The sequence below is a fragment of the Mastomys coucha genome, unplaced genomic scaffold (assembly GCF_008632895.1).
Source record: "Mastomys coucha isolate ucsf_1 unplaced genomic scaffold, UCSF_Mcou_1 pScaffold20, whole genome shotgun sequence".
In the NCBI taxonomy this organism is placed as follows: domain Eukaryota; kingdom Metazoa; phylum Chordata; class Mammalia; order Rodentia; family Muridae; genus Mastomys; species Mastomys coucha.
The window spans coordinates 36,845,126-36,857,982 of NW_022196903.1; positions in this window are offsets into that span (position 1 = coordinate 36,845,126).

Here is a 12,857-nt window from a genome sequence, read left to right on the forward strand (position 1 = left end):
GGTGTACTGAGGCAGTTTTCCTTATGCCTGTGCAAGCACATTTCCTCGCTCAGATCTCCAGAGGCCACTAAATAACAAACCATCAGAATAGAGACCTTCTGTCTAAACTGGGTCTATCTCTCTGTCTTCTTTCTCTTATTCAATTCAGGGCCTTTCCATGGAAGACTTACAGCAGTAATATGTCAGCCTTCTTGAGAAAGCCCCACTACCAATGCTATATAGCACAACAAGTTCTGTAAGAGTGGCTAGTGAGATTTAGGAAAAACAACATAGATTAGGGGTGTGTCCTCATCCAAGTACTAGTCTAACCTTAAGAACCATGAGCTCCTAGGGGGAGGTGGGTCCTGAGACCCTACAGGAGCCTCCTAAGAGACCAGGACTAGAGAATAAAGATACTATGTAGAAGAAAACGAGAATCTGAAGATCTGTTAAGAACTTTGAAATGGTTATCTTATACACCTCTCTCTCTCTCTCTCTCTCTCTCTCTCTGTCTCTCTGTCTCTCTGTCTCTCTCTGTCTCTCTCTCTGTCTCTTTCTCTCTGTGTCTCTCTCTCTCTCTCTGTGTGTGTGTGTGTGTGTGTGTGTGTGTATGTATAGGTTTGTGTGAGTGTGGGTTTGTGTGACATTGTGGGAGCCAGAGTTCTTATTAACACATTATTAAACTAAATAAATTAATTAGACTTAGACTCATACAGTCATATGTACCTTCTTTTAAACTTTATTCCTATATATTTAAATTATTTTATTTATTTCAAAAGTTGTACTCCTTTCTAGTCTCCCCTCCATGAGTTTTTCACCTTATCCCCCTCCCTCCCACCTCTGAGAGGGTGCTCCTTCATCTGCACACTCAACCCCACTAGCATCCCTCTTCACTGGGTCATCAAGTTTCCACAGGATTAAGCACATCCTCTCCTACTGAAACCATACAAGGCTATCCTCTGCTATACATGTGCCCGGGGCCATGAGCCAAATTATGTATGCTCCTTAGTTTTTGGCTTAGTCTCTTGGAGCTCTGAGGGGTCTGGCTTATTTAACACTGTTATTCTACCTATGGGGTTGCAATACCCTTCAGCTCATTCAGTCCTTCCTTTAACTCTTCCATATTGGTCCTTCACCTCAATCCAATAGTCGGCTTTAAGTATCTGCATTTATCTCAGTCAATTGATTGTAGAGCATCTTAGAGGACAATCATGCCAGACTACTGTCTGCAAACACAATATGACCTCAGGAATAGTATAAGGATTTGGTGTGTGGTTGGTTTAGTCCCTGGAAGCTATCTGAGGTCTGGTTGGTTGATAATGTTGATCTTCCTATGGAGTTGCAAATCCTTTCATCTCTTTCAGTCCTTCCCCTAACTCTTCCATTGGGTTTGCTGTGCTCAATTTAATGGTTGGCTGTGAGCATCCACATCTGTATTGGTCAGACTCTGACAGAGCCTCTCAGGGGACAGCTATACCAGGCTCCTGTCAGCAAGTGCTTCTTGGCATCAGCAATAGTGTCTGACTTTGGCATCTGCAGATGGGACAGACTGCTAGGTGGGGCAGTCTCTGGATGGCCTTTTCTTCAGGCTCTGCTCCACTCTTTGTCTCTGCATTTACTTTTGACAGGAATTCTGGATTAATATTTTTGAGATAGGTGCCCTATCTTCAACTGGGGAGCATTACTCTCTACTGGATATGGTCTCTATAGGTTTTATCTCCTCTTTGTTGGATATTTCGGCTAATGTCCTCCCTGTTGGGTCCTGGGAACCTCTTGGCTTCCTGGCATCTGGGACTTTCTGGTGGATATCCCAGTTCATCTCCCCCACTGCTACACACCTCCTTTCAAATTCCTGACCCTCTTTACTTCTCCCCCATCTCTTCCAATATCTGAACCAGTCCCCCTATTTCCCTCCCAGTCCTTTCTCCCTCCCAGATCCCTCTCTCTTTCTACTTCCTGAGATTTTTTCCCCATTCTGAGTAGGACTGTAGCATCCACACTTTGCTGTGGTCTTCCTTCTTCTTGGGTTTCATATGGTCTGTGAGTTCTATCACACCTTTCTACTTGCTGTCTTTTTGGATCTAGCTTAATTTCTTTAATATGTCTACTTTTTTCAAATAATATAATTTAATTTTTCTTTATGGTTAAACAAAACTCCATGTTTGGCAGAGGTTGCAAGATGACACAGCGAGTAAAGATATTTTCTATAAGACCTAATGATCTGCATTCTATTCTCTAGGATCCACATGTTGGAAGGAAGTACCAACTCTTCAAAGATGTACTTCTTCTGGCCTCCATATATACACCATCCCACACACTTTAAAACTTTCTAATCTATTTTCTTTATCCATTTATCTGTTAATGGTCATAGACAGAAATTTAATTTCTTAACTTTACTGTGATGAACAGTTTCAGAGTAATCTTTGATAAGCTTAGATTCCTTTGAATTTATTCCCAAAAATCAGTATTATAATTCAGTTATTGAAGAATTTTCTTGAAAAAAATCATGAAGTAAAATAGAAATTGAGCTTGGTAAATCTATTTGTATAACTTTTTGTACAAAATGGTCAGTGAGCTAGCTAGCAGGCAAAGGCACTGGCTGCCCACTTTGGCAATCTGAGATAGGAGGAAAGAACCACATCCCATCCCACAAGTTGTTCTCTCACCTCCACATGAATAGCTCCCAAATACATAAATAATGGTAAATAAGTAAATGTATATTTTTTTTACAAAGTGCAAACACATTAAAGCTGTCCCAAAGATTAAGCTCTAGGTAAAGTATCAGGCTCTGGAAGAAAGCAAGTATAGGTAGTTTTAGCTTCCTGACATATGTGCCAACCTATTTTCTTAGACATATCAACTCTCCACAAAATACTACAGGACTATATAGCTAATTTGATGAGGTTCATTTTAAATTTGGTAGTGAATACCATCATACTTTCTTCAATATTCAAATAGCAAGCATGGAGAGAAATCTGAACCCCCACATTGTTTAAAGCCATTTGTACCATATTTCATGTGTATATAAAAGCTATGAGTGACCAGAGTGGTAAGAATAAATGGTGACACAGAGAAATGAAGGTAGGGGATGCTTTAAGAAGATAGGATTAGCAAATATTAAAAAACATCTAAACTTAATGAAGACCTGTGATCATTAGCAGAGAGAAAAGCAAAGAGGAAAGGAAAACTGAAAAAAAAATATTAGTGAGACTTTTCTGGGTGTTTTCAAAGGAAATTTGCTTGGCCAAACAAACAAGTGAGTTCTGGAACCTTGAGATGCTATGAAAGTTATCATCAGGATTAAAGGCAAAGATTATAGATGAATTTATATTTCTGGCTGGAAAAACCCACTAGGTTAGATGACATGAAGTTTAAGTACTTGAGTGACAACAGAAACTAGTAACATGGAATAACTATTTCTTGCTGGCCATAGACTTAAAAGATATTCTAAGGAAGAAAAATAACAACCACAAAACCTTACTAAAGGGAAACTGAACAGCCAGCAACAGTTACCTGGACCTAAGCGTGTACCCAGAGAACACAAACATCTCCACTACACATCTTCCACCTACATTTCCAAATGGTATTTTACTTCTAACTTGATTTTTGAAATTTTCTTATTTCTTGGAGATTTCTGGATAAACTCTAAGCAAATTTAAAGAGGTGAAGTTAGAAATAAAACAAACCTCTTTCTTTTATTATACAGACAACAGAAAATGTCCCAAAGCTAATGAAGTAAAAGATAGGGAATATTGGATTTGGGATTTTTGAGGAGTGATTTGATGTAATAAAACCATTGATTGCTTGGAGTAGAGTACCTAGTAAGTTAGTAAATGTCCTGATAAAGGAGTTTGTGACAGATTGTGAACTTTGGCAATGGATCCACAAGTGAATATTTTCCATATTCTGTATCCCATGAGGCTAATTATTCTACCTCATTATGAACTTAGAACCAAAGAGTGAATTGCAAGTGCATCTTTGCACATACCACCTTGAAAAATAATAATCTCTGAACAATCACCCCTCCTTCCATGAGTATGTATACATATGTATGTACACACATGCACATAAACACATGATGCCACATTCTTTTTAGGGAGCCCGGATCTTTTGTTCACAATGGTTAATTTGTCCCCAAAAGTGAGACATCCAGTTTTTCCTTCATAGTCCTGACAACTTAAAGAACACAGAATCTTCAACAACCAAAACGTTAGGTTCCTGGTTAATTTAGCTCACAACTCTACCATGCCTTACTCATCCTCTCTAAAATTTAAAGTCCGCGACACATTCCATGCACCTATATTGGTAAATCTTGCTTACACACTTTTTGTGACAATTTCTTCCTTCCTGGAACTACATCTTAGACACTTCTGCTTACTGGAAACATTGCATCACTCTCTTCTTTACTACACTGATTTCTTTTTATGATCATAAAGCCTCTAATAGCAACTTTCATTTGTCTTCTATTTAGCACTTAAGTGCTTAGGTTACCTAAGAGCTGAAACCATTATAACCTCTGATTGAAGCTTGGAAGGAAGAAGAAAAAGCAATTGTCAAGAAATTATAAATTGATGAGAATTAATAAAAGTGTTAGCATACTGTCATTCTTAGACATCCAGAACACAACATTGTCCATAATGAGAATTAAGTACTCATTAAGGGGCTGCTTCATCTCAAACAAGTCCTAGTACCTCCTGCCAAGGTGGAGCTTTGAAAGTCCCCTTACAGCTCTTAGTTATCAGTCTGTAGCCTTCTTCTACAGGAGGGAAGCATCATTATCATTATGTATTATACATTCTGACAGTGAAATGGCTGTAGAGGAGCTATGGTTTCCCAAAAGAGTACTGAACAGTTATTACAGTAAAATTATGTTTGTCTGGTGATCGCCTTCTAACAAATACTGAACATTATTTAGGAAACAAACTCAGAAATAAATGAAAAATTCAAGTGCTGAAGGCAATAGCTGCCTTTGCCTTGAGAAATTTATGTTCAGATACTGAAAGAACAAATTATCTAATAAAAGTGAGATTATGGCTTAAATTTACAGAAGTCTGATCTACACAGAAGGCCTGCTGATCTCTATCTTTCCAAAATATTCTACCTTTTTTCCTTCAAAGCAAAAATCAAGAATGATCTAGCAGTGTATATGTTGGGGAACTCTTCCTCACTAGATCTCTGAGTCTTCATTATCTTAAATGTCTTAAGTTCTCCCACTATCATTTTTTCCCCAAAAGGAGTAGGTATTTCCTTGACAGAAATAAAAATGAAATACAATCAAGGCAGAGAACCAGAGAGCTTAGGATTTTTCTGGTTATGATGTAATCTGGAAAACACTTCAGCAGTTTTGGCAGTTAAGCCATCTCTGAGGACGAGACCCTTCTCTGTGTTTCCATATCTACTGCGCCACATTTCTCTTTTGCCTCTGGCTGCTGTCTTATCCTGTTTCTTCTCTCGACCAACTTTTTCTGAGTTCCTACTACCTGACAAAGCTGTATGACAATAAATCCATAATGATTACCTTGTCCTAACTTATCTTTCAGGTCAAATATCCATCATTGTCTCAGGATTTTTCTTTAAATTCCTAAGATAGACAGTCTAAGTTGCAAAAGTCAAAGTGTTAAGACTTGTCTACTGAGCAACATAAAATTTTGATAAGAATTGCTCCTCTTTCAACTACCTCTATCTAGGTAGGTAGTTGAATATTCCAAATTTGGTGTCAGGCCTAAATATGTAATTACAGTATTTTGCAACCTTTGCTGCATATTTTCTGTAATGTTCCTAGGCATACAGGAAGGACACTTCAGGAAGGGAAATTCTGGCATTATTAGTTGATCTGAGGTGATACTTCCCAGCCAACTGCTACTAGTAGACACATGAGGTACCTCTAAGGCTTTCCCTTTAGAGCATTTCAATGAGGTGATTACATTAGCCATTGGTTCATGAAGTCTTTCTAGCTTTATCATCAGTATTAACTATGTAGTCAGATGGTCTCAGATATCCTCCGATATCAAACCAAACTGAAGAGCTTTAAAGGAAGTTACATGTTTCTTGAAATATCAATAGCCTTCCCTTAAAGAAACACTGGCCTTCCAAATTATAGAATGATTTAAGGAATGAACAATGGAGAGGGTGAGATGATGTATGATAAACTAGATTTTTCTAACAAATCCCGGATTACTTTAACAAGTGTTCTCATTCGTTTTATGCCATGTACTGATACTATCCTCCTCATCATTTATTGTATATGAATTTTTTCCATTTTGGTCCAGAAGCAATGCCTTCAATGATCAAGTAGAGATATCATTTTCATTGCATTCTGTTCCAGTCTCTAGTATGGTCAGAAGACAGGAGACACTGGTAGTCTCATCTTTGTCAGGATCATCTTGTTAAAAATTACTAGAGGAAGACATTGTTTCTTGAAGTGTCCATTTATTACAGTAGAGAAATAGGTCTTTCTTTAGTAGGTAGGAATGGTCAAGAGTTGTGAAGGCACTTAAGGGCAAGAAGTCACAAGGATACTTTCTGTCCTAAAGATTCATGTCTCCAGAATCATGACAAATAATACTGTGAGATTAGCCCAAAGTCCTGAGTGATTAGGTCAAACAGTTCCTTCCGTGGGCCTGCAGCCAGACATTTGTCCTGGACTAAGAATTCCACAAACATCATGTGCAAATATGGCAATGCAGATAATAACTAACTCTGAGAGTGCTCATATTCAGCACTCATGTGTTAGAATTCACAGACTCATGCAGAAAGATATTGCCTTATATCAGGACCACTAGGTTACACACATTTGCTCATAAACATCAGAAAATGGTCACCAGAGCCTAGTTCATATGGTGAGTCCTCAAGCACTTGTACACATTGTGTTCTGTAACCCTAAATCATGCCTCACTATCAATACTCACACATATTCACATTAAAGAGACAATAAATTCCTATTTATTTCTTTATGTTGCCTTTGCGATAACTACAGATATCTATCTTCTCTCACTTTCTCAGGTATTAGATCCTCTCTCACATTCTCATGTATCACCCTATGGGCAATATAGCAGGGGTGTGGTGTTCTTCTTTGAAATGTATGAAAAAAAATTGTGTTTCTCTTAATAGATGAATTTACCAAATCTATGACTCTTTTCTCAGCCAAGTGGGGAAGGAATTAATCCCCTACTTGCAATAACAGGAAACTCAGAGAAAAATATAAATAGTGAAAGGAAGAAGCAGGGATCAGCCATCTTGACAAGTAAATCCTCATCCCTGCTACTATAAAACACTGGCTATACCAGAGGAATGGTGAACATTTCAGCATGCCTCTCCATTTTCCAGTCTTTCTTCATATTGCTCTATATGTCAGAAGCTATTTCAGTGAAGAGATCATCCTCTTGCTTCCAAAGAATGACAATCACCACTGTGAAAAGTTCACACATTATTCTATCTCCTCACCCTTCTCTATGATTTCACAAAGGTCAGAAAAACTCAACTAACCAAATGATAAGAGTTTTCTAGCAGTACTCAGAAGCTAGAGCCATGTGGTATCCAGAACAGTTCCAACATAAAGCAAACAGAACTTGGAAGATATTTTACAATAACCTATATGTCCAGCTAGGTAAATTGTGGGAGCTGTACTTTTTGTTTCTTATATCCTATAACTGGTTACCTACTGTTTATGCTGGGGCCCCCACTGGAAAGATACAGAAGCAGAGCTTCAAACAGCCTGATTCACCAATAGTTATCTGATCACTACTAAGTGTAAGTGCTGTGACTTCTGTAGTCAAGGCCTTGAAAGTTTACTGCTTAATGTTACCTTTATTATGTTATATCAATTGATAATTTTTATCTGCAATAAATGATTTTGCACTTGACTTTTTACTAGAAACTGTAGCAGAAAGGGAAGTGTGACAGATTTAATTTTTAAGAAACTCAAAATATAACATAAATCTCTAATTTTTGTTTTCTGTTAAGTGTTTTTGTGGAATGCTTTTCACTGAGTGCTCATTAACCTTTCCTTAATTTTGTCAAACTCATTAATGAATCTTATTCTTATTAATCAATTTTGAAAATTTATTTTGAAATGCATTACTTTATTGAGAACATTTATTGGTAGTATAAAGTTTAAGGGACAAATATGGTTGTATAAAGATAAGATAATATTTGTTAGATTGTCTTACATTACCAGAGGTTGAAGAGCCCACAATGGCCACACGAGGGCAGGAAACCTGGAGAAACATGTAGTTACTTAATCCAAAAACTGGATAAATGAAATGATTTAGCCCCACTCTGAGTCTGAAAGCCTGGAACCACTAGCTGGAGCCAGAGAAGAATCTGGAGTCTCTTATCCAGCAGCAGAATAAAATCACCCTTGCTAAAAAACCTTTTTTCTTCATCATTTTTTAAACTGTCCAGGCTACTACAGGCAGAATAGGTGTTAGTCTATAAGCTCGCTGACTCGGAAGTCAATCATTCATAGAACTCCCCTCAGAAAGAGATGTGTTTTACCAGTTGGCTAGGTATCTCTCAACCTAGTATAACTGACAATCAAAATTGTGCACCACAGGTATTCTACTAAGGAGCAAAATGAAGTACAACTCTGGGTTGCTTTTCTAAAGCAGAAAATGCTTTCATGGAATATGTATGGCATATAGCATGTAAAGAGTGAAATGAGGGAGTTAGAGAGATAGTTCTCTCTAGTAAATCCAATCTACCATAACAGAAAGTAACTAGAAAGTATCTAAATGTGACAAGTCAATTGAAATGAATATATATTTATGATTAAAATATATGAAAGGGGACTAAGGAGAGGATTCAGTCAATAATAAGGCTTGCCCTCAAAGCCTGAGAACCTGAGTTCTATGACAAGGGTCCTTTTAAAAATGGCTGCCATAGTGAAATATACTTGCCAGCCTAACCCTGGGGAATGAGAGGCAGGCAGATACTGTGCCTTACTGGTCAGCTAACCTTGCCCACTCAGTGAGCTTCAGGCACTTGATAGACCTTGTTTCAAACAATAAGGAAGATGGTTCAGGGAATAATACCCAAGGTTGTCCTCTGTCCTCTACAGACTCAAAGAAAACACACACACACACACACACAAACACACACACACACACACTTTCAAACAAACAGATATGCACAGATATATAGGCACATACATACACACACACACACACATATATATACATAAATATATATACATATATATATATATACATACATGTATGCATGGACACATGCATACAAACATAAATACACATACACACATATGTACATATATAAAAATCCACAATAAGCCCACATACATATGCAAACACATACATTCACACATATACACTTACACATTCACAATACACAAACATACACACACATACACACACAGAAAAATCAATAAAATGTGATTTTTAAATGTGTAGAAGATATAACTAACACTATAGGAATTTCCTCCCATTAAGAACGCAAGTCTTAAGCAATTTAGTCAAGCCTTAGTTGCTGGCCAAGGAATCCAAATCCAAGCATGGCAGGTAATTATTATAGTTTTCTCTTTTAAGGGGTGGGTTATAGAGGAATTATCCACAGAAGAGTAACCAGATCCCAAAACAGCCTATTTTTCACAAAATATATTGACCCAAGAGACATGATTTGCCTTAATTTTCAGCAGGAGATTATCACTGAGTCCAGATGAAAGATTTAATGACATATCATTGCAGTCTTTTGTACATTGACTCATGTCCATCCATTAGCCTTTTACTGGATAGCAGCTATTTACACATCCAATACATTTCTCTTAGGATTTTCATTCAGAAGTTCTTTACTTTAGCCATATTGGTCTAACAACATTTTTTCCTCTGTCTAAATCAGCCTTGGTCACACCCTTTACCATTTTCCCCACCATATTCTCTCTGTTCTATCTGCCCTTCTCAATGCTGCCTGTCTCTCATTAATCAGTAGCTCAATGTCTTGTTGCAAGTTTGTGATCTGCAAAGACACAGTCCTGCAGTAATTAATTCTTGAAGAACTCCATATTTCAATAGAACACAGAGTAGGTATGTGGTTATAATTCAGGAAAAAGCGAGGTCATTCCTGCAATGAATATTCAAAATGCCGAGGTCATGAAAACACATTGTTGACACTGACTGAGAAGGATTACAAAACACTGAAGAGAGATCAACATAAGACACATTCAAAGAACACATGTAGCACTTTTTTTTTATAGCTGTACTATGAAGGATAGGTAAGTTCTTTGGGGGAGCATTGTTAAAGATCAAGGAAGACTGTGCTTTGTCTAGAAGGTAAAGCGATCTTTAGGAAATAGTGTAGATTTATTTGTAGATACAAGATGGCTGTATAGTAGAAGGCTTCAGATGTTATTCTACATTTTTTCCCACCTTGATAGGCAAAAGAACACCTAAATGTTGTAAACAGAAGTGTCATGATAAGAATATCCCTTTAGAAAGAATAATTTAATAACAGCTTTTAAGATTGTTTGATAGTGGGGAGGAGGAATGGGATGAGGAACTATTGGAAGGCGGAGGGGGGATAATGACTGGAGTGTAAAAAATTATTAAAGATTAAAAAAACAGGAATAAAAAGATCACTTGAAATAAAGGAAAGAAAAACAAGGACAGTGGACATAAAACTGCTGTAGGCATCCCAGTTGAGAGGTGTAAAGGGGAAATAATCATGAAGGAAATGTAAGAAGGGTAGAGATGAAGTGGAAACCCATGTGACTTAATGACTCATGTTCTAGCTGTGATGCTGAATACAAAGAAAAGAACTCCAGATTTCAGATCTGAGAGACTAAAGAAATGAGAGATGCAAGGTTCCTTGAACATGTTTTGAATTCATTGCATTAAAATGTTAACATAATGTATAAATATAAGCAAGCAGCAGGGCATTGCAGTGAGTATTAGGAGTTCAGCTTATAATGGCAAGCAAGCAGATTAAATTGATCCCTGACACAAAGACACCATTTCACATTTGAAACAAGGAAGAACACCCTGTCCCCTGCCTTCTCAGCAGTTTCTGAGGATTTTTCCATAGAAGGAGATCCTGCCAAATAAGCACATTAATGAAAGGATAAGAAGCCACAATAGCCTGCCTACTGACCTGAATGCACTCTTGATCTCTCCCTACCCCCAGATCCCTCTAGCAAATCCACTGAGTAAAGCAAACTGGTTCAGTTTCATGGACTGTATAGGTTGAAAGCCAGTGGGTGTTAATCCTAACCTCTATGTGCAAAGGTTTACCACAAAAATGGAGCTAGAACTTTAACTTCATTATGTATTATATTATAATAAGAGGACATAGTTTAGAATTAGAAAGATTTCTAGCCACACAATATTTGTGTCTCATGAGTGAATTAATTTCTGTACTCCTTAATTTCCTCATAATAATATGTTAATTGTGACATAGACATACCCACATGAAATAAGTACAGAATACATAAAATGGGGATCTCTTTCTCATTCTACCATGTTGTCCATTCATGTAAATTACTGTGCATATAACATGGTGTGTTAGTTTAAATGAAGGGTCAAATTTTCCATCTCCTCATAGACTTTTATCCTCAAATAATGTTTGACCTCTATTACATCGTAAAGGAGACTGGAATGTGTTTTTACTTCCAGTAATAGGAGAACCCAAAGCCAATACTGCCCTGTAAGTATTCAGCCTCAAAGGTTTTTTTGTTTTGTTTTGTCTTTTGTCTTTTGTCTTTTGTCTTTTGTTTTTTTGAGACAGGGTTTCTCTGTATAGCCCTCACTGTCCTGGAACTCACTCTGTAGACCAGGCTGACCTTGAACTCAGAAATCTCCCTGTATCTGCCATCCAAGTGGTGGGATTAAAGGCTACCACTACTGGGCACCTCAAAGGATTTTATTTAAGGGGTTTGGAAAGTTTGTTGAGAAAACAAACCCTTTCTTAAGCACTAGGTACTCAGGTCCCTTGAAGAAAAGAAGTCAAAGATTCTGTTTGTACAACACTCACAGCTCACTCTCTCCATAGTCATTTTTTCACATATAATACATCATAAACTCACCAGAAATATCAAAGTCTCTAGGAAAGGCTTCCACAAAAGAAGTGTATCACATTTTTAGAAAGTATAGCTTAAAGTAACCCTTCAGAAATAGAAATTACTGGTTCTGGAGAGATCAATAATAGACAGTGGTGAACTGCCATGTGGTTGCTAAAAACCGATCCCAATTCCTTTACAAGAGCTATGAAAGCATTTACCTGATGAGCTATCACTCCAACTCTTTAGACATTTTAATTCTGAAAGAGGTTTACTCATTTTATTACTTTCTATAAGCATTTGTTAAATAAGTACTATCTTAGAGTTAGTGTTACTTGCCCTCATGATAAACAGGGGATGAGATATGAAATTTCCCAGCCTTATATCCTGTTGGAAAGATAAGCAAAGCAAAACAAGCAAATACTAAATGCTGGTATATGTCTATAAGCCTAGAACTTGAGAAGTAGAGATTAGAAGTTCATTATCTCAAGGGTATCCTTGGCTACATGATAACATTAAGACCCATAGCTACATGGTAACAGTATACAAGATCATGTTAAAAAAAGAAAGAGGGAAAAAGAAAGAGATATGGGAAAAAGAGAGAAAGGAGGAGGAAGAGGCAGAAGGAGGGAAAAAAAGAAGGAAGCTTAGTGGCAATAAAAGAGGTAAACTCAAAGCACTACAGTTTTAGTGAACTATGCAGGTATTTCACTTCAAATATTGGAAATGTTGAGCCTTGGTCCATTATGTTAATCCTCATTTCTATAGAGAAGTCATCGAGTATTTTAAATGAGCTTCTCTTATATAAGCCACCAAAAAAAAAAAAAGTCAAGAAAATTTTGCAGGAAGTATTAAATGTTTACATTTCTTGGTT